Raw genomic sequence first — 21,866 nt, 5'->3', positions numbered from 1 at the left:
TTTGCTATTGGTGTACAGAAATGCAACAGATTTGTGCACATTTATTTTATATCCTGTGACTTCGATGCATCCATGTATTAGTTCTAGGAATCTTTTGGTGGAGTCTTTCGGGTTTTCTACACAGAGTATCATGTCTTCTGCATACAAAAAGCCTATTTCTTATTTGCTTTTAATATATAATAGTCTGGCCACTGTATAATAATCCAGTCCCTACATTTCCCAGCAGCTGGGAGATGGCCTTGACTGTCCCTCGCCCTGCAGGACTTAGCCATGAGCCAGACCACAAGAAAAAGCAGTGTGGAAGTCAGGTGAGGAGAATTAGTTAAGCTTTTAATTAACTCACCCTTTCCTATTGTTGGGATGAGTGTGGAGACTCAAACCTTCAGTTATACCTCAATGCTCAAACTAAGTCACATATTTACATAAGCAATAAAACAGTTCACTAAGCTTTAAGAATGAGAGTACAAAGGTGTAACAAGGCTTTAAAGAACTACTCAGCAGATCCAGGAGCTTGCAAGAATATGTATGGAGATGAAGAGATGTGGGGGACTTCAAGGGGCTGGGAGTTCTTCTCCAGCCAGTGCTGCCACTCTTCTCAGTGTGGAAGGCATCCTGTTGTTCAAGAAAGTAATAGGGCATTTGAACACATTCATATACATCTGTATGTAGCTAACCTAAATACCATTGGACATATTTAATTTTTTTACACTTATGGACTATTATCTTGGGGGGTCCTTAGTCGGGGCATGTTCTAAACCTCCTTTTAAATCCTCAAATTCTTATAGATCACAGTTTTGTATCATCATACACTTATGTGGCCCTTGTCTCTAAAGTCAACTTCTGAAATTTTAATGATGAGAATGTTTATTGTTATCATATAGTAAGAAATCCTGAGATAGAACACTCTAAAGCTGTTTAATCTAATGTGAAAGCAAAAGGTTATCCACTGAAGGAGAGGGAGGAAGTAACCTATTGCTTAGTGTAATACCAAGCAGCACTTACAGAACAGAATTAGTCAGTTAAGTCTCAGCCTCCTCAATAAATGCAGACCAGCCAGTCATGCAGGTAACCAAAGTGGAGAGTCAAGGACATGGTTGACAGCTAAGTCAGCTGCTTGTGACTTCTGTTGGGACCCTGGGGACAGAAATGAGGAGCACAAGTGTGTGTACTAAAGAGAATCTGATCTTCATTTATTGTCTGGGGGATTTAGTAGACATATGATATAAAAATGACAAAATGTGACTTACCACGTGTTATTTTTCAAATATAAATGGTAGAGTTTAAACTGAATTAGATGATGACCATGTAAGAAATAAGGATAACATAAAAGCAAATAACTTATTACAAATATTAGTCACTATATTTGGACCTCTGTCAGACTTAGTTTCAAAGCAGTTTTTTGTGTTGCTGACTCTGAGGCTGAGCATGGCAAGGACCTAGTCTGTTCTCTTTCAGCATAACTAGGATGAGTCAGCTGTTGCCTTGCCTGTTTCTGAAGCTGTCACTTCCATGTTGCCTTGTCTTGCCCTATTGAGCTTTTGACTAGAAGATAATTCTTTTTTTAAAAATTTACCATCTTAACCCATTTTTTAAAAAAATGTTTATTTATTTTTGAGGGAGAGAGATAGAGACAGAGAGAGAGCATGAGCAGGGGAGGGCCAGAGAGAGAGGGAGACACAGAATCTGAAGCAAGCTCCAGGTTCTGAGATGTCAGCACACAGCCTGATGCAGGGCTTGAACCCACAAATGGTGAGATCATGACCTGAGCCAAAGTCGAATGCTTAATTGACTGAGCCACCCAAGTGCCCCTTGACCAGTTTTTTTTTTTTTAAGTTTATTTATTTTGAGGGAGAGAGTATGTATGTATGCAAGCAGGGGAGAAGAAGAGAGAGAGAGGGACCGAGCATCCGAAGTGGGCTCTGTGGTGACAGCTAAGAGCACCATGTGGGGTTCTAACTCACAAACAGTGAGACTGTAACCTGAGCTGAACTTGGACATTTAGTTGACTGAGCCACCCAAGTGCTCTGAACATAATTCTTAATGACGTTCCTCATCCTCCTGAGTAGAAAATTGAAGAGTGATGTGACTCAAAGTGCAAATGGGTTATGTAGAGTTTGGACAAGAAGGAGGATATGTGTGGATTGAGAGTGGAGTAGGTGAGGTCAGTGTACATGGCCCAGGGTCAAGGGATAGGGAGGTCTGAACTATCGAGTAGGTTTGGGGAGACAACTGCCAGACTTTGCCTTAGCCGTAGAAAGAGTTGTTTCTGTTTCATTCTACACAGTTTAGAATCTTCCTTAAAAAAACAGCTGACCTGCTGTGTAATGATGTTTTGTCTCTGAATGTTATAGATTTTTAGGAGATTAGGGAAGCAAATATTCCTTCCTGTTATAATTGACCAGCTTGTACCTCATTGTATATGTTCCTTTTCAGTTTGTTCACTTACCCAGAATAGGCCAAGGACATTGGATGTATACGGTATGCAGTAATATTTTGAAATAAATGACTGGTTTTGAGAAACATTTTGTAAATTTGGGAAGGTCAGAAGATCAAAGAACACCCTTTTACATTTAAATGCTTAAGTTTTATCATTTTTTTAGACCTTGAAGTTAATAGTTTTTCATCATTAAAATTATAAATGTTTGTTTTAGGGAATGTGGCAATAATGAAATATTTAAAGTCTGACATAATTATATAAAGGATAAAAGATTACTCATTGCCTCACTAATCAAAGTCTACTAACATTTTGGAGATTTTTTGTTTCTTCTTTTATCTTTTCTGTCTACTTATTTTTCCAGAATTGTAGCTATAGATTTGTATTTTGTTTTTTCACTTAGGACAAGAATCCTGGGAGCAGACAGGCTGCAGGCAACAGACAGCCTTCTTTATTATGGCAACATCATGCTCTGTTGTGAAGTTATAATTTGCCTATTTGTTTTCCTTTTATTGAGTTCATAGAAGACTAAATATAATGTTTAGTATATAAACGCTGTTATAGTATACTTCTTGATACATCTGACTTCTGGGGTTAGATTCCTTTCTTAGCATGGATAGCAGTCATGAATTTACAGAGTCTTAATATATGTTGTCAAGTTACTTTTCAAAAATTTAACAGTTCACACTTGCTACATCTGAAGTTCTGTATGTCAAGTATCCCTTTGCTCTTCTTCTTCTTCTTCTTTTTTTTTAATGTTTTATTTATTTCTAGGAGAGAGAGAGAGAGAGACAGCGTGAGCAGGGGAGGGTCAGAAAGAGAGGGAGTCACAGACTCTGAAACAGTCTCCAGGCTCTGAGCTGGCAGTCAGCACAGAGCCCAACGCGGGGCTCGAACCCACGAACCGCGAGATCATGACCTAAGCGAAAGTCGGACGCTTAACCGACTAAACCACCCAGGCGCCCCCCTTTGCTCTTCTTACAGTAGGAGTACCTGCCTTGTTTTGATTTACCTCACCTGATGATGTGATTGTGGGAACAGGGAGCGCTACCATGTAGTGGCACATCTTCCCAGCTCTTAACGGTTGGTCTAATTGGGACATGTGACCCGACTTAGGCCAATCAGACTTCTTTCACTGAATTTTTATATACTAATGGTTGAGATATTGTGTCTTCTGTTTTCTAAGCGGTGTGGATATAACTTGGAGCTACCTGCTGTCAAGATCCCTGACTTAGGCTAGAAACTGTGATTGGAGAGAAGAAGGGCAATACAAAAGGAAGTTGACAAAAGACACTGTGGGTTGGGTGGGAGTATGATGAGAGAGGAAAGGAGGGTAGGAGGAAGAGGAGTGAGGAGAGGGGAGAAGGGAATGGGGAAAGATGTAGAACAGAGAGAAGAGACAGTTGAGTTCTTCAGTTCATTTATTCCATCAATGGTATCCATGTCCTTTCCAGTTGCATGAGACAGTAAATCCTTTCATGTGGATAAGTTAGTTTGAAAAGAATTTCTGTAGCTTGTTTCTGAAAGGGTCTTAATATATATCCTTACTTTTTTCTGTAGTTTCAGTTTGTTTGTTTCTTTTAAATGATGTTTTACTTAAATTATTTTCTTTTTTTAAAGTTTGAGAGAGACAGAGACAGTGCAAGTAGGGGCGGGGTAGAGAGAGAGAGGGAAGAGAGAGAATCCCAAGCAGGCTTCGTGTTGTCATGGCAGAGCCCGATGTGGGGCTCAAACCCACAAAGTTGCAAGATTATGACCTGAACAGAAACCAACAGTTTGACGCTCAACTAACTGAGCCCCCTAGGTACCCCAATGATTTTTTATTTTTCAGTAATCTCTGCTTCCAACACTGGACTCAAACTCACAACCCTGAGATCAAGAGTTGCACGCCTACCCACTCCACCAGCCAGGTGGCTGGCTCTATAGTTTCAGTTTAAATTAGAAATCTATGGTATAAGTGTCCTACTCTACCTTGCACTGATACCAACTGTTCATCATAATTAATATCAGTATTAATTACAATGAATATTCATGCTAATTCAAGTCCTAATTTGCCTGGTATTTGAATCAAGATTAGTGACAACAGAAGTAAATACATTTTAAATTGATAAATGAAGTGTTGAATGAGTATCAAAAGTTTATAGGACCTTTATTCTTCACCTTAAATTTAATATGATAGGTTTATAACTTTTCTTTTCCCCCCATCCCTCCTTAAACTGTTAATTCTTAGGTAGAAAAATTCTAAGGAAAGGTTAATGTTTTGCTATTATTGAACACTTGATATTTCATGAAAAAAATCTTATATTTATTTCCTTCAAGAGCATCCAATATGTTTCTTAGTTTTTTTTTTTTTTTAATGTTTGGGTTGACCATATTTGAGAGTACCTTATGTTCATTCCAAGGTGTCTTGAGATGCTCCCAAAGAAATGGGATTGCTATGTGCCATTGATTTGAGCAATTCCTGAAAGTTTTCCATCATAAAGTAGATATGAAAAGGTCTCGAGGGTAAAAAGGGAGGAGGGTCTTGGTTAAACTAGTTGGATTCTTGAAGCCTTTAAAGTGCTAATATGTTACTACTCCAAAGGGAACTGCAAAAGGATGAACATTTTTAAACCACGAGGCACCTTTTTCATTTAACATTGTATTGGCTATGCGTTTGGTTTGGGGAATATAGTAGTAAACAAGATAAGAAGTTTCAACAGAATTTGTATTACTTACAAGTCATTTGCTCTGCTGGAACATGAGTGTAAATAAACACCCATATATTATATGCCTGTATATTTAAAAGCTATGCATTAAGCTAACGAATTGTTCAAATGTGTCCCATGCTCGTACCTTGACAGATACATCTGCAAAATGACCTGGCAGACCAAGCTTTCATTTCGAATTTTGGGATTCCTTGGTGTGTTGTGATGGTGAAGGGAGAGCAAGCCCCTGGCTCCCTGCTCCTGTGCCTCTTTCCCACTTTTATTCCCTACCCGGAAGTTTTGCTTTGCTTGAAGGTACTTGTGAACACCCCAGTGCCTTCAGCCAAAGTCTACCTGCCCTGGCAGTGAAGAGAGCCATGCACTGAGGGTGGTGGGGAGCAGGTAGGGTTGGGGTCCCTGTATCTGGTTTTAAGGGTGGTATTGCTTACTACAGTACCTTGCATATCCTTTTTCTGAGGGATGCACTTTGGGAAACCAACTAAGTTTACCATTTTGAGAACAGTGACAACCTCGAGAAGATGGTACCATAGAGTTTTGTTTTGTTTTAATTATAGCTAGTGTCGTCTTTCCTACAATAGGTGGATTAGAAGTTGAAACACTTACAGTAAAGGATTGAAATTATATTAAATGAATCTACCTCTCTTCCGGAAGCCATATTTCAACTATAACAGTTGTTTTAAATCTAGCAGTAATTGACAAAGACTTCTTTTTTTTTAACGTTTATTTATTTTTGAGAGGGAGAGAGAGAGCGCGTGAGAGCGAGCACAGGTGGGGAGGGGCAGCGAGAGGGAGACAAAGGATCTGAAGCAGCTCAGTGCTGTCAGCACAGAGCCCAACGAGAGCGAGGCTCGAACTCATGAACCGTGAGATCATGACCTGAGCTGAAATCAAGAGTCAGCTGCTCAACTAACTGAGCCACCCAGGTGCCCCTTCTGCTAAATAAAGACTTCTGAACACCAAGTTCTGCCCAGAGCATAAGCATTTGGTTTTGTAAGAAGTTGAGAGCTACCACTGAGTTCTTACACAGTGTTTGAAAATACATAGCACTTATTGTTAGTAAGCTGAAATAATAGCAAATAGCAGGGAAAAGAGAAAATGCAAAAAGTTGACAGAAAACTATAAAAGCACAGCCATCAGTGGCCATGTAGTATATACGAAGAGACTTACACTCCTCAATTCTTTCTACATAGGACTTTGTGGTAGCTTCATGGTTTCCATAGATTTAGAGAGAAATTAGTTTTGTATTACTCTTTATTAAAAAAAAGATAATGTGGTACCACAGATTTTTTATGTGCTTAAAATGCAAAAAAAATGTTTTGAGATAGTGGTTCCTGTTATTAGTAATATTCACTTATGTGGCATACCTAATACAAAAATTAATGTATTTATATTTGCTGAAAACTTCCAGATGAATGGCATTGACAAGCATGAAAACTATCATTCTTACACGGAAAATCCTGCATAGCATGAACTATTTTGCTTTTTTTTTTTTTTTTAATGTTTTTTTTTATTTCTGAGAGAGAGACAGCATGAGCAGGGGGAGGGTCAGAGAGAGAGGGAGATACAGAATCTGAAACAGGCTCCAAGCTCTGAGCTAGCTGTCAGCACAGAGCCTGATGCAGGGCTCAAACCCAAGAACCGTGAGTTCATGACCTGAGCCGAAGTCAGATGCTTAACCGACTTAGGCACTCAGGCATCCCTATTTTGCTTTTAAAGGAGTTTGTCCTGGGGGGCTGGGGGGGTCAGTCTATTAAGCATCTGACTCTTGTTTTGGCTCAGGTCATTATCTCACAGTTGGTGAGTTTGAGCCCCATATCGGGCTCTGTGCTGACAGAGCAGAGCCTGCTTGGGATTCTCTTTCTCTGCCTCTCCATTGTTCATGCTCTCTCTTCTTAAAATAAACAAATAAACTTAAAAAAAATTTTTTTTTAAGGAAGCTATCCTTTAACATTTTTCTACCCATGCTGCATGGAGTCCTAGGAAGCCTTTTGGAGAAAGGGTATGCTAGGGTATACTGAAGGGTACTAGGGTATACTGTATGGTATGCTTGGAAGAACTCAGATCATTCTCTCATAAGGATTCCTTTGAATATTGGATAGGAGAATCATTCCTGACCACCGATTGACCTGTTTTGGGGGGGTAGAACAGTTTTTGCTGAAGAATGTTGACAGGCTGATTGCACCTGACTAAAAGCTCCCTTCATTTTGTTTAAAATATATGGCAGACATTTTCTGGAAGCATTTTGTGATCTTAACTTGGATAAAATGTTTATTTGCCAGGAGATTTAGTGAATGAGAGGGAAGAACAATGAATGTGTAGGCATTATGTATGTGCCCTGAATTTAAGTTGTTGATAGACATCAACTATGACAATACTATGCCACAGACTTCTTTATTTTCTGCAGCTGAGGTTCAGACACATGAATTATACTTGATGGCACAATATCTCCTCACAGAAACTGTAAGGAGAACGGCATGCCCCAACAGCGCTTATTTACACAGAACACCCTAGTTCACTGTTTCCCCTCTGGCTTTTTCTTAAACAAGCAATTTATTCTCAACAGTTTTAAATTTAAAATCAATATTTCTAATAAAATAGTTTTACACTTTTCATCTTTATGTATGGACATGTATTGGAAGAGAATCCAAATGAGTTTAAGCAGTAAAGACGAGGCCATCAATAAAAACATTCTAGGGAAGTCTATGAAAATGAAGTATTTCTGTTTATCTTTCAACAACAAAAAATATATGGATAGACACACCGTGTAATTTTTATTCATTAATTAGATAGTAAGCAGTAGAATTGGCTTCAGGGAAAGCAAGTGAATTAAATTTTGTGGTACAAAATTTAAAAAATCTAAAGTATACATTTTGAAGTCTAGTATTCACTCATATCTTTATTTTCTCTATTATCCCAACCTACTGTTATTAGACTTTTGTATATCCTACCACTGTTTTGTTTTTTAAATTTAATTAAATTCAAAAATTTAAAGCTTTTTGTTTTAGAACAGTTCTAGGTTTACAAAAATTTGAGAGAAAAGTACAGAGGTTTCCTGTGTATCCCTGGCATCCACCCACAGGGAGCCTCCTCCATTATCAACATTCTCCACTAGAGTGGTACATTTGTTGCAAGTGACGAACCTCCATTGACACATCACAGTCATCTGAATTCAGTGCTTTCTATTCGGGTTCACTCTTGGCATTGTACCTTCTATGAGTTTGGATCAATGTATAATGACACACATCCACATCATAGTATCACATAGAGAATTTTCATTGCCCTAAAGATCTTCTGTGCTCTGCCCATTCATCCTTCTCACTACCCCTAAGCCCTGATCTTTTTATTGTCTCCAAAGTTTTGCTTTTTCTTTTCTTTTTTTTTTTAATGTTTTTATTTATTTCTAGGAGAGAGAGAGAGAGAGACAGCGTGAGCAGGGGAGGGTCAGAGAGAGAGGGAGTCACAGACTGAAACAGGCTCCAGGCTCTGAGCTGGCAGTCAGCACAGAGACCGACGCGGGGCTCGAACCCATGAACTGCGAGATCATGACCTAAGCGAAAGTCGGACGCTTAACCGACTAAGCCACCCAGGTGCCCCTAGTTTTGCTTTTCAAAACTATAATTAGTTAGAGTCATATAGTATGAGGCCTTTTCAGATTGGTTTCCTTCCCTTACTAATTTGCATTAAGGTTCCACCATGTATTTTCATGGCTTGATAATTCACTTTTTTTAGTGGTGAATAATATTCCATTGTCTAGATGTACTAAATTGATGGAGAATAATTTAAGTAGTATCTCAGTGTAAGCACTTTGAGCAACTTCAGGAATGCTTATAAATTCCTGAATCCCCAAGTAAATTTTTTCTACTTGTTCTACTGATGCATACCATCAATGAAGAGTGCTCAATACTTACTTCATTTATTTATTTTTAAAATGTTTATTTATTTTTGAGAGAGAGAAAGCATGTACATGTGTGAGGGGCAGAAAGAGAGGGAAAGAGAGGATCTGAAGTGGACACTGTGCTGACAGCAGAAAGCCCTATGCAGGGCTCAAACTCACAAACCATGAGATTTTGGCCTGAGCCGAGGTCTGACGCCTAACCAACTGAGCTAACAGGTGTCCCAGTACTTACTTTAAAAGAGCAATATACTTAAATTATTTTCAAACTACCAAATGATTTTTTTAATTTGACATCCTACTTGTTTTCAAATTTTGCCAATTATAAATAAAGCTGCTATAAACATCATGTGAAGACTTTTGTATGGACATAAGTTTTTAACTCCTTTTGGTAAATACCAAGGATTGTGACTGCTAGATTGTATGGTAAGAGGATATGTAGTTTTTTAAGAAATTGCCAAATTGTCTTCCAAAATTGCTGTCCATTCCTACCAACAATGCATGAGAGTTCCTGTAGCCCCACATACTTGTCAGCATTTGGTACTGTCAGTGTTTTGGATTTTGGCCATTCTAATAGGTGTGTAGTGGTGTCTCATTTTAATTTGCATTTCTCTGATGGCACACAATGTAAAGCATTTTTTCAAATGCTTATTTGCCATCTGCATATCTTTTTTTGTGAGATGTCTGTTCAGGTCTTTGGCCCATTTTTTAATTGGATTGTTTGTTTTCTTATTGAGCTTTAAGAATTCTCTGTATAGGGGCGCCTACAAACCCCAGGACTATGTGACCTGAGCTGAAATCAAGAGTGAGACGCTAAAAGTGACTGAGCTTAAATTTTTTTCATGTGGATTTTCAGTTGTTCTAGTATTATTTGTTGAAAACACTATTTTTGCTCCATTGTATTGTCTTTGCTCTGTAAGAGATCATTTGACTATGTTATATGAGTGTAAGTCTGGGCTTTCTATTCTGTTGTCTTTTTTTTTTTGCCAATATCACACTTTCATGATTACTATAGCTTTATAGTAATTCTTAAAGTCATTTAATGTGTCTACCAACTTAAAAAAATTATCATTTGTCAAATTTCAGTATACTATCAAAGGAGAATACCCATAGTTATCTGCAAAAACTGTTAAATACTCCATTCTTTTCCAAGTGAATATCTGTGTGGGGTTGAATTTTTTCATATACTTCCAAACAATTTATTGCTAACAGATTAATTTCAGAAGCAGTTATGAGAATCCAGCTGTGTTCTATTAAGTCTAATATTAAGTTCTATTAAAAATACTTGCAAAGTTTAAAGCACTTCTCACTAAATTTTTAATTTTGGAAAACAGTTATTTTCATAAAAACGTGACACTCGTATTAACACATAATAGGGTTATTAGGTAACTTTAAGATAAATACATATTTATAATTTTTGCTTAAATTTGTAATATGGTAAGTATTGGTAAGTATCAATATATATAACCCACATAAACCAAAGCTCTTTGAGGTCACCAAAAATTTTTCAGTCTGAAGCCCCCTGAAACCAAAATGTTTGAGACATATTCTTAATATTCTGTTAGGATTGGACAACTTGAAAGAGTGAGGTCTGAAAAATCAAGGCCAATTATTCATTAGATTTATTTTTGTTATTTGCATGTTCTGTTCTGAGTCAACCATTTTTGCAATGCCACAAGTGGAATTGTTTGCTTTAGAATAGTGCATCAACTGAGCTCAAGTATTGTGAGCATTATTTGGTCCTTCTCCCTGTTTTTACCATTTTGATTCCAGCTAGATGATTCCTGTTTATCTCAATGCCTCTTGCGTTTTAAATAACATTTAAGGTTATTATTCTGTAAGATTTTTATTCTTTTATTCATAATTCACAATGAAGCCTATTTTGTCCAAGTGCATTTTTTTTTAAGATTTTGGTTTTTAGTAATTTGTACACTCAACATGGGGCTTGAACCCACAACCCAGAGATCAAGAGTCACATGCTCTATTAACTAAACCAGACAGAGGCCCCCTTGCCTTTTTATAAAGCGACATTGACATTTTGGTTTTTGGGGTTTTGTTTGTTTGTTTTGTTTTATTTTTTAGAAGATTTTTTATTTTTTGAGTAAAGTAAGGTTTGAGACAGTGCTGTGACCCTGTTGAAGGAGTACATTGAAAACGGGATATGGCTGTGTGTGGCAGTTGCCTAGAGGCTTCTGTGAAATTTTATAAATGGCAGTGGGGTATGGATGAGAATAAACCCTCATTATCAACAAGAACAATAATGATAGCACGATCCATTGAGCATCTTTATATCCAATTTCTGTGGTCTTTTGTATCTGGGAAAATTTGAATTTGGAGGTAAACAATTTTTGTATATAGTTATGTAGATTTGGGATAAGTTTCTGTCTAGGAAATAGATGTTTGATTTCATATTTCCTTTCAGAGATGCACCGATGGTTTGGTGTTAGCCTAAGTACTGGCCAAAATTTTTGTCTTTTGGCCAAGGCTTAGCCTAAGGCTATTGGAGGCCAAATGCCTACTTCAGTTGTCATCCTATATATTTGCAGAGTTAGCGATGTGGTCATATATGTTACTATCACTATCACATCAAATCTACATAGCAATGCCAACAATAGGAACAAAGCATATAATTCAGATTTATTGCTACCATCTAAATATTCTTTTTCAAATGTAGATATCCTATATGTGGTTTGAAATAAAAAATATGTCTATAGATTTAAAATGTTGAGAGTCTATCAACCCATTGAAATATAAATATAGGGGCACATGGGTGGCTCAGTCAGTTGAACAACTGACTTTGTCTCAGGTCATGATCTTGCAGTTCGTGGGTTTGGCCCATGTTGGGCTCCGTGCTGACAGCTCAGAGCCAGGAGGCTGCTTCAGAATCTGTGTCTCCCTCTCTCTCTACCCCTTCCCTGCTCATGCTCAGTCTCTATCTCTCAAAAATGAATACATTTAAAAATTTTTTTTAAAAATGCTTTGTTATAAACAAAGAAAAAGAAAGAAATATAAATGTTATAAAATAGGGCAATATTTAAGGATGATTGTGCAAACTGCTAACTTTACATACAAAAATAATGAGAAGGTTTTAAATAATAAATTTATGAGGAGGTAGATTTAAAATAAAGATTAATATTAAGGGAACATATACGAGCTAGAAAATGTTAAGAAGAATATTATATCCTCTTAGAGTCAGTACATATTTATAAAAGGTAAATACTATAAGAGAAAAATAGAAATCATATTGTGAGGATTAGAATTAGTCTTCAAAGTCATATTAGTATTCAACTATTCATAAAAATAATCTTTCAAATTATTTTTATTTTATAGTTTTTGTTGTTGCTGCTGTTGTTATTGTTGTTGTTTTAGTTAATTCCATTAGGCCATGAGTCTTTTAGGAAAAAGTTCACTTTGGAAATTCTTCACAACTTGAAGGATGGATATAAAGTAAAATGTTAAGTTTGCTTTGTTAAAATTTCACAAGGTGGGAAAACAACCCAAATCATGTTCAACACCTGTGATACATCATCTTTGATGCAGGCCTAACAAAGAATATACGGAATAAAGGAAGACAGCATTAAAGAAAAATAAAAAGCTCCTAAAATATGTTTCTCTGCTAACCGGCAAGGATGCATCTATTTCGGGTCACACATGAGGTGTCCAGGGAACACAGGAGCAATCTTCAGTTGACAATGCTGATATGTGTTTCTTTTATTATGTCAAATTTTTACAAATTTACTGCTGGTTGTAATAATAAAATTATGGTAAAAATTACTTTTGGGTAAAATTCCAAGATCCTGAAGTCTGAGTAGTTCAATCAGTGATGGAGAACTCAGGTTTGGGTCTTAGTTTTGGCTGAACATTGATTGTAACATTGATTATTTTGCATTACACGTAATTCGGTGCATCACTACGGCTTTAAAGCACTACCCTGCAGTGCATAGTAAATAAAAAGGAATAACTCACGATGCTACTATGAAGGTTGGACATTGTCTTCTGTGTTTTTCTTTGCTGTCATTTGTTTTGCTATTTTTCTCTTCTCTGTGACATGCTTATTGAACTTCTGCCCAATTTGGGGGCGTGTTAATCATTTTTTCTTATAGTTTTGTAGAAGTTCTTCATAAATTTGGTTTATTCATGTTTTATTACTCAGTTTGTAACTTTCTCCCCACTCTGTTTTTGGTGTCACTTGATAAACAAAAATTTAATTTAACAAATTTATCAGGATCATTTGTTTGAAAATTTCTTTCCTAACATGAGGTCATAAAAATATTCTCCCATATTTTTTCTAAAAGTTTGAAGTTTTGCCCATCCCATCTAAATCTTCAGTCAATTTAGAATTAATTTTATGTGTATATTAAGGATCAATTTTATATTACTTTGAATAACCAATTCTTCCAGTACTAATCATTGAATTGAATATAGTGTGTTTCAGAATTTTCAGTGTCATCTCCAGTATAAGTTAAGGTTCCATTTGTGCGTGATTCTGTTTGGAGTCTCACTCTTCTATTCCATAAGTCAATTTATCCCTTCACAAATGCCACTTTTAAAAATTACAATAGGGTTATAATAAAATCTCGATTTTTATGTGCAATAAGTGCATTCCTTACTTTCCTCCCCTTCCTTCTTCAATGGTGTCTTGAGTATTTGTAAATTTTGCTTTTCCTTACAAATTTTAAAACTATGTTGCAATTCATTTGCAAATTCTGCTGTTTTTTGAAGTAAACTTTACATACAGTAAAACACAGGTAGATCTTAATCTTGAATGTACAACTCAATGAGTTTTGGAAAGTGTATGACTCTATGTAACCAATAGCCAATCACTTTCTGTGACCTCATAAAGTTCCCTTGTGGCCACTGTCTGTTAATTTCTATCTGCCAGAAGCACCCCTGTTCTGGTTTCTATCATCATAACTTAGTTCTGCTTGTTCTTTAATTTTAAATAAGTAAATCCATTTGGTAGGTACTCCTTTGTGTCTGGCTTTTTTTTTTTTTTTTGCTCAACATAATGTTTTTGAAATTTCTTCTTGCCTTCTTCCCTTGTGTATATCTGTAGTTAATTTTTCTTTATCGCTGAGTAATATTTCAGGAAGGACATCCCACAATTTGTTAACCCATTCTATTATTGTTGGTCATTGGGCTGTTTTCAGTTTTTGGCTATTATGGATAAAGCTGCTATAAATATTAACATAAAAGTCATTTAAATTTCTCTTCGTAAGTATCTAAAAGTAGAATTGAAGGGTATTAAGGTAAGAATATGTTTAAACTTCTAAGAAACAGCCAAATCATTTTTCCAAAGTGGTTGCACCATTTTACATTCCCATTGGCAATGCATGAGAGTTCTGGTTGCTCCACATTCCTGCCCAACGGGTGTCAATTTTTAAAAAATATTAGCTATATTAGAGACACCTGGGTGGTGCAGTCAATTAAGCATCTGACTCGATCTTGGCTCAGGTCATGATCTCACAGTTCATGATCTCACAGTTCATGAGTTGGAGACTCACATCCGGCTCTGTGCTGATGATGTGAAGCCTGCTTGGGATTCTGTCTCTCCTTCTCCCTGCCCCTCTCCTGCTTGTGCATGTGCACTCTCTCTCTCTCTCTCTCAAAATAAATAAATAAACTTAATGAAAAATAAAATATTAGCTATTTTAGTGACCAGCATCAAGTCATACATCATTGGTTTCTTTAATTCTCATTACTCTGATGACTCGTAATCATTCATGGCTTATTGTCCATTCATAAATGTTCTTTTGTGAAGTGTTCTTGTCTTTGACCTATTTAGCAACTTGAAATGTGTGTCTTGTTATTACTGAGTTGTATGAGTTCTTTCTATATTCTGATTATAAGACCTGTGTCATATATTTGTATGGTGAATAATTTTTCCCAAACTGTGTTTTGAATTTATTTCCAGAATAGTGTTTATTAGCAATTGAAGGGAGGCTCCTGGTTTTTAGATGTGCGTGTGTGTGTGTGTGTGTGCACATGCGTGTGTATGTTTTCATTTTCAATGTCTTTGCGCCATCTATTCGGGATATATTCACTCAACATACAGTTCTATTTTAACAATTATTTCCTTCAGCAGTTAAAAAATGTCATTTAATTCTCTTCCGGCTTCCATTATTTCTAATGCAAAGTTTTCCTTTGTTTGTATTGTATTTGTTTGTGTTGTTGTATATTGTATATCTATTTTCCTGGGTACTTTTAGATATACTTTTTGTTTAAATTTTGATGTCAGCAGTTTGACTTTGATGTGCCCAGCTTTTCCTGATTTTAATTTATTTTGTTTGGAGTTCACTGAATTTGTTGGATCTATAAGTTAATGTTTTCCAACACATTTGGAAAATTTTGACCATTATTTTTAAAGGAATATATATGTATTTGCCTTATCTATCTGCTCCATCTCCTCTCCTCTCTTCTCCAGGGATTCTAGTGACACTAAACATGTTAAACCATTTTATATTGTTCTACAGGTAATGGAGTGTCCATTATTTTTTAATAATATTTTTTCTCTATTCTATTGGGTAATTCCTTTTTGATTTGCCTTCAAGTTCACTATATCTTTATCCTGCAATCTCCAATAGTATATTATTAAGCCCATCCAGTAATTTATAAATATGTATCAGCATAATTTTCATTTCTAGGACTTCCATTCAGCTCTTTTTTTTTTAATAGTTTCTATTTATTTCTCTGCTGAGATTCCTCATATGTTTACTTATTGTGATCATCTTTCCTTTAAGCCTGTGAACAGATTTGTAATTTCTGTTTTAAAGTCCATGTCTGTTGATACTAACATCTGGATCATCTCAGGTCTGTGTGTATTGCTTGCTAATTTTTCTTGGTTACAGGTCACAGTTTCTTAATTATTCATGTCTAACAATTTACTATTGTATGCTAGACATTGCTTTGATATGTGTTGGGAGACTGGATTTCTTCTTCTTTTGAAAGCTCTTGAGTGACATCCTGTAAAGCACAATGAATTACTGCCAGATCCCTTTGTTCGTGACAAGTCTGCTGTGACTGTTTTTCACTATATGCACTTATGTGTGAAAATCACAAAGATTTCTCATATATATATTTATGCCCACACACTATTTTTATGAAGTTAAAACATCTTGTATCACTTGAAATATTAATCATTAAATTATTACCTTCTATTCTTATTAATTTCTTTGTAAGTATATTCTATTTCATTAACTACATTGTGAACCTCAGGGATGGATCTTTATTTTATATCTCTTTGTAGTCATGGAATTTGACACACAGCTGGAATTCTATAAAAGTTATTGCTCTTAATGACAAGAAGAATGTCTTGCAGTGGTCCTTTGGGCTTTACTCCACGATTTCTTCTGTAGCTAGTGTTATTGCACTTTTGTGAGTAACAACCACTGAGTTTACTCATTTATTCTCTCATACTTTTATTCATCTATTCATTCAACAGCTATTTATTAGCTCCTTCATAGAGCTTATGAATTAGTGGATGCCGAGAGTTTAGCTAAGCTACCCTATGATATTGCTGCCTTGGCATCCATTTTGTTTGACTAGCCAGTCTGGGAGGGCTTTAAAAGGACACCTGCTCATGTAAGCATAAGCTCTTGATAACAGAGTCATAAGTAATTGTAAGTTCCTGCTGTAGCATCCCCAATAGCCCTTAGAATAAACAGTCTTCCCCACCAGCCAGGGCCTTACCTTTGTGTGCCACTTATAGGGCCTACAAAGCCCCTTTGGTTTGAATTGACCAATCCAACCTTAGTCTGGGAATCCCAAAGTATTCTGCCTGTGGACCCTAATAAAGGCACATGCTCCAGATCCTGCCTTTCTCTGACTGCACTCTGCCTCGACCTCCCCTCATGTGTTCCCTCAAGGCCTGCTGTGTACTTCCTCTAGGATCTGTCAGTAATGAACTTCTCTGTTTTAGTTTCTCTTGAGTGGTCCTGTATTGCTCACCATCTGGCACCCTGTACTCTACTTAACAAATGTTAATTTAATGAAGTCAGTAATAGTGAAAGAAACAAACAATAAGGAAATAAACAAGTAACTGTATAAGATAAAATTAGACAGTATTCTAGGAAGGAAAAATAAAGCAGGGGAAAGGGATAAAGAATAAAAGAGGTAGCTATTGTAGTGATGTATGTGTGGTTTTAAAAATACAATTTTGAGGAAAGCCCTCTCTGCATAGGTAATATTTGAGCATAGACCTCAAGCAAGGCAGTTAAGTGACTGTGTATACACAGAATAAGGGGCTGGTTATTAGATCTGATTTCAGAGGCATTGGAAAGGCTGTATTCTCCACTAAGCTTCTGAAATCCAACTATCTGAACTTTGCACCTTTATCTTAAGGCTTTATTGCCTTAACATGCAAATCCCTTTGGGAGAGTTTCTGTTTAAACTTGTACCTGTCAAATATTTCTGTGTGAATGAATTTTGGAGTTTTGATGAAGAGGTGAAAATAATAGCTCAAGCACCTAAAGAGTCAGTGTAGTATAGTTGTGAAGAACACAAATCGCTGGGAGACTAATCCTGGCTCTTTCACTTATGAGCTCTGTGGCCTTCATCAGGTTACTTAATATTCTAATGCCTCAGTGACTTCGATTATAAAATGCGGGTTATAATAATATCTGTGCTAGTATAGTTGATATGATGATGGTACCTTGTAGCATTTTCAAAATTTTCATGGCTCCTCCATTTGGGAGGATTACTCATCTCTGCTCCATTGTTGGCTTGACCAAATCACTTTTCTTTGGCCTTTGAAGTGTGAGCTTAAGTGATGTATATAACTTATAAGGAGAAACTTTAGGATCTATCATATATTTTCACCATTCTCTCTCTCTCTGCTCTCTGCTGTGAGAATGGTGATGTCTCAGAGAGGGGTTTCTACAGCCTGCATCCTGGAGTAAAGAGGGCATGAAGGAGAGCCACAGTCAAAGTCAACATATAAATGAGATATATATGTTGTTATGAGCCCTTGAGATTTGGAGTCATTTCTTATTGCTGCATTTTCCCCTAATCTTATTGATACAAATCAATTATTATTTCTAACATGCTTATCACAGTATATGACACATAGTGTACATTAAATATATAAATATAAACTTGAAGGAATATAGCTGTTAAGAGAAACCATAATAAAATAACAAGGCTAGGACTCCAAAACCAAACTTTGTGACTATACTACTTCCTGATTCTGCCATAATTTTGTGCTAACAATATAAAACATGGTAATGTGTTATTTTCTTGCAGTCTGAACAAGATATTAGAAATAAGATGCTGGAGTCAAATAATTTGTTAATGTTCTGCATTACAATTGTTTCCAAAGTATTTCCTATTGAGTCTTTACTCCTAACTCTTAGGTATACTTCTTTAGAGATTATGTGGCCTATTAAAAAATATGTACACAATGCCTATTTCAGTGTTCTCACAAAACAATCTCATTAGTGTTTTTCAACTAACTGGATAACCATAAGAAAAAATTAACTTGTTAATCTGGACGGTTTGAAAAAGGGGGAGCTTCTCTTCATTCTGTACATGTTATAACAGTGATCATGATTTTTCTGATCCCATTCTATTTGCTTTTTAGCTAAATTATTGTATGAAATTCTGAAGCTTTTATTTCTTCCTAGATTTTTGCTTGGAAATTTAATTATTCCTAAGCTTTTTGATAAAAATTGCTTGGGTAAGTTAATGGGTAAAGGAAGAATGAAGACTCTTCTTTTTTCTTCTTTATGTCTACCAAAAAGGCCAAAGATTTAAGAATACATGACAAGTCAATCATAGCAATAATACCTTTTTTAAAGGGTAGGTTAATCTAAGTTGAATAAATTGTGATTAAAAACTGATGTCAAAATTGGAGCAATATCTTCCTTGAATAATTTAACAGCATTAAAAATGTCTATGCTGTTGAAAAAATATTCTGCAGGGGGCACCTAGGTGGCTCAGTAGGTTAAGCATCTGACTCCTGGATCAGCTCAGGTCATGATCTCATGGTTTGTGCATTTGAGTCCCACCTTGCGCTCTGTGCCAAGGGTGCAGAACCTGCTTGGGATTCTGTCTCTCTCTCTCTCTCAGCCCCTCCCCTACTTGTTCTTTACCGCTCTCTCTCAAAAATAAATAAATAAAATTTTGGAAAAAAATCTTAAAAAATATTCTGCAGAAAGTCTAGAAATGGAAAAGGAATTGGAGTATACATTCATAATAAAACTTCAGTGTACAGAAGGAACTTTAATGCAAATTTGTAATAATTTATATTGTAAATTATCCTTTTATAAAAGTGTTTAAAACCATCTCTTAATTGAGTAGTTATTTAATTACAACCAAAGATATTTAGTCATTGAGGCTAGTAGGGAAATATCAAGAAAAAAATTAGAAAAAGTAGTACGTTTGAAAAAAGATCTTTTTGATTGGGGACTGGAAGTCATGAATTCTTTTCAATCTTACTTCTTAAGAAGTGTTCCCACCACTTACCTTTATCAAATCTTTATATTATTATGTTTACTTTAGTTACTTCATTTTCTAAATATTTATTTATTTTTTGGAGAGAGAGAGAAAAAGAGAACTTGAGGAGGGAGGAAGGGCAGAAAGAGGATTCCAAGCAGGCTTCAAGTTGTCTGTCAGCACAGAGCCCTACAAACTGCTGGATCTCATGACCATGAGATCATGACCTGAGCAGAAATCAAGAGGGGTATGCTTAACTGACTGAGCCACCCCAGCGTCCCTCAGTTACTTCACTTTTAAAGAAATACAACATTACAGATGTAATTGCTGTCCCTCCCTGATTCTATTTTCCTCCTTCCTTCCCTAAGCTGTTCTGACACTCCCTGTTGATTCAGCTAGAGGAAGGCTGTGGCTGGGGCTGGTGCATCTGAACTATCAATATCTGACCATCCAGTTGGGCAAAGACCGAATTGAAATCTTCCCCTCTCAAATGGCACAGACCATCATGAGTACTTCAGACAGGTTGAGACCTCCTGAGAAAAATTCTGATGGCTTCACTCTTCCATTTTGACAGATCCTAAAGAAGGTAATAGAAACTACAATATTGATGGGTGAAGTGATGAGAGAAGCTGCCTTTTCATTTGCTGTGACCAAGTTCACAGCAAGGGACCTCTGCACCAGTTATCTACAAGGTTAACAAAGCCCAAATGAAGCTTCCAAAGAAGAAAGATAATAATGGAGCTGGTGTTACTCTGCCAGTACGTGAACATTCCCCGAAGGAACTGACAGTTGTGAACTGACTGGTTTAGCCAGGGGCAGGGGGACAACTGGCTAAATTAAAGAGGAATTAAGCCAAAGCAGTGGAAGTACTGGTGGAAGTAGCTTCAGTGCAGACTTTCTTTGTTACTTGAAACTTAAAAAAAATTTTTTTAACATTTATTTATTTTTGAGAGACAGAGAGAGACAGAGCTCGAGATAGGGAGGGGCAGTGGGAGGGGGAGGCACAGACTCTGAGCCGTTAGCACAGAGCTGGACACGGGGCTTGAACCCTTGAACGAGGAGATCATGACCTGAGCTGCAGTCAGACACTTAACCAACTGAGCCACCCAGGTGCCCCTGGACGAAGCCATTAGGATAACCAACAGATGTGTAAGTGCCACTGAACATGTCATCATTCCCCAGAATGAGAGTACCCTTGCCTATATCATTACAGAGCTGGATGAGAGAAAACAAGAAGAGTTCTACGGGTTAAAGAAAATACAGTAGAAGAAAAAGATTCTCAAGGAAAAATTGGAGAAGGACTTGGAGCAACAGAAGGCAGCTGGAGAGGTAATGGAGCCTGCTGATCTTTGGCTGAAGAGAAGGATGAGGATCTTGAATAATCTTTCCTGGTCCGGCTCTTTCAGAAGCCCTACGAGGGCACCATTTTAATTCGTGGTACATAGGTTCTGTATGTGTGGCTATTTATTTCTTGGCCTAAGAGTTTCACTGTTTGTAAAATTTCCCTTGACGTTTAGTTATGGGAATATCTTTGTAGAATCATAATTCAGCAACCGTTTATCATGTGAGATTTGGAAAACCTGCCCAGGAACTTATTCTGCACAAGTGGCAGCCTACTCCATTTACATCTGTGATACAAGAGATCTGCTTACTGAGAATATTGGAAAATTCCCCTTAGGAGCGAACAGTGGCCTCAGGCCAACACGTTGGAAGACCCTTGGTTCTGCCCCCTCGCTCACCTCCGCACTGCTGTGTGAGATTGCTGCAGCCATCCTTGTGTGCTGGTACTTCTCTCCTCAAGCTTTATAAAAACCTTCATGTTCTTTCCTTGCATGACCGGGCTCTGTCTTGTCCGTCATGGGAGCTGTTCTGCCAACTTAAATGTGACTATGGTATAAACAGCAAAATGATTTTAAAAGAAGTAATCACTGTCGAATTTGTTAATCATCCTCATTTTGCTTTTGATCTTTGGCTATACACACAAACACACATGTAAACAGCATACAAGTGCAGAATACATAGCACTGTTTTACATTTTTAAATTTTGTTAAAATGTTATGATGTATACACTTTTCTGAGACATTTATTTTTTGTACAAAATTATTTTTTGGAGATTTGTCCATGTTGACAGTCATAGTACTAGTTCATGCATTAGCTCCTGTATGTGGTTTCCATTGTATGAATGCCACAATATATCTATTATTACAATAATAGATATTTCCAGTTTTTTAAAAATTACCATAAACAAAGATGCAATAAGAATTCTGTTTGTCTTGTTATGCATATATGAGAAAGTTCCTTTAGAGTATGTGCTCCGTGATTCACGGGGTCTAATGGTCTTCAGGTTTACTAGAGAGCATCCACTTTCTCTCTCAAGTGTTCATTCCACTTCTCCACATTC

General features: G+C 36.7%; 1 pseudogene; it reads left to right on the top strand.

The window, feature by feature from the left end:
- The first annotated feature begins 455 nt into the window (after positions 1-455).
- Positions 456-20,847, top strand: LOC120246672 (annotated as a pseudogene).
- The last annotated feature ends 1,019 nt before the right edge of the window (positions 20,848-21,866 follow it).

This window comes from Hyaena hyaena, unplaced genomic scaffold (genome assembly GCF_003009895.1).
Source record: "Hyaena hyaena isolate Hyena2069 unplaced genomic scaffold, ASM300989v1 scaffold_476, whole genome shotgun sequence".
In the NCBI taxonomy this organism is placed as follows: domain Eukaryota; kingdom Metazoa; phylum Chordata; class Mammalia; order Carnivora; family Hyaenidae; genus Hyaena; species Hyaena hyaena.
This window is presented reverse-complemented; position numbering and strand designations above follow the sequence as displayed.